Source organism: Sinocyclocheilus anshuiensis, unplaced genomic scaffold, assembly GCF_001515605.1.
Source record: "Sinocyclocheilus anshuiensis isolate Anshui unplaced genomic scaffold, SAMN03320099.WGS_v1.1 scaffold451, whole genome shotgun sequence".
NCBI classification, from domain to species: Eukaryota; Metazoa; Chordata; class Actinopteri; order Cypriniformes; family Cyprinidae; genus Sinocyclocheilus; species Sinocyclocheilus anshuiensis.
In genome coordinates this window covers 1,100,662-1,102,264 of record NW_015549630.1, presented here as the reverse complement: position 1 = coordinate 1,102,264, position 1,603 = coordinate 1,100,662, and the positions used below count along the sequence as shown (strand labels likewise).

Here is a 1,603-nt window from a genome sequence, read left to right as displayed (position 1 = left end):
TCAAAAGTTTGGGGTCAGTAAGATTTTTTTTTTCTTTTAAGAAATTGTATTTACTTTCATTCAGCAATGATGCATTAAATTGATCAAAAGTGACAGAAAACACATTTATAATGTTACAAAAGATTTCTATTTTAAATAAATGCATGCAGTTCTTTTGAACTTTGTATTCGTCTTGAAGAAAATACATCACGCTTTCCACAAAAATATTAAGCAGCACTGCTGTTATATAAAGATAATAATAACTGATAATAAACAACAAGAAGCATTTCTTGAGCAGCAAGTCAGCATATTTAAATGATTTCTCATGTGACAATGTGACACTGAAGACTGGAGTAATGATGCTGAAAATTCTGCTTTGCATCACAGGATTAAATTTTAAATTTTAAAACATATCCAAATAGAAAAGAGTTCTTTTCAATTGTAATATTATTTTACAATATTACTGTTTTATCATATTTTTAACCAAGTAAACACAGTGAGCATTAGAGACTTCTTTCAAAAATATATATAAACAAATTAGAGACTCCAAACTGATGAATGGTAGGGCACAAACAAAGCTTTGAAATAGGGACAACAAACTTAATACAATAAACCATTCCATTTTGAGCTGTGATCTGTATGTCACAATATGTGACTGTTCATTTGCATTGTGATGTGATTCAGTAGTTGACTATCATTGCTCATTTTTACTGTAGTAAACAATCCATAGTATAAAGACAGTCAGTTCGTCTGAAGATCTTTAGAAGTTTTAAGCATTTTTTCTTTCTCTTAATGGTCAGCTCTCACAGTCTCTAGCTCAATGTCCACCTTGTGGAGACCCCTGGAAACACTTAGGGTTCACGTGTGAGAATGTTTTGCAATACACTGCTCTTCAGTGCTGCTCATTGCTTGCAGAAGTAGGAAACAGGCTGTCTGTAAAAGTGTATCACCAGCAATAAATAACATCTCAATCTATGTTACAGAAAAGGATGCTGTTTCTTTATCACAGTACATAACACTAACCTGTGTGCACTTTTTGCAGTAGATCAACCCTACATCTGCAATAACCGCCCCCAACACCAACCCTGCGGCCCCAGTAATGAGTTTATTCCTGTCAAAGTCCTCCAGAGAAGGATCTAAAATAAAAGACATTCTGCCCATTTCAGTTAAGTTTTTATAGTAATTTATCCTTAACACTTTTATTCCATCATAACGGATCTTACCCCAGTAATAGATTATGGGTTTATGGGAGCTGGCGTGCTCCACCACATGACACAGGAGATCTTCTCTCCAGGTTTGGGGAAGTATTCCAGGTGGAAGTGGATCTGGTAGTAGCCTACCAGTCTCCATCAGCCAGCTGCTCAGTGGATGTCACATTAGCTTTCATCTTTGTATCATCTCTCATCCACGTCAGGTTGATGGGTTTGGGGTGGAAGTCATAGGCACTGCACACCAGAAGAGCTTTCTCATTCCCTTTTCTGATTCCCTGACTGAACAGATAATGACTTCTGGTTTTACTGCAGAAAGGAAAACATACATGAAACATACACAAATAAGAGGACATGAAATATTGAGAAAAAAAAACTGCTTAAAATATACTAACCCACAGGCCATCCAACATGTA

The 1,603-nt window shown here is 35.8% G+C and overlaps 1 pseudogene; it reads right to left on the bottom strand.

Moving 5' to 3' along the window:
* Window positions 1-837: 837 nt before the first annotated feature.
* On the bottom strand, window positions 838-1,603 carry LOC107659587 (HLA class II histocompatibility antigen, DQ beta 1 chain-like; annotated as a pseudogene).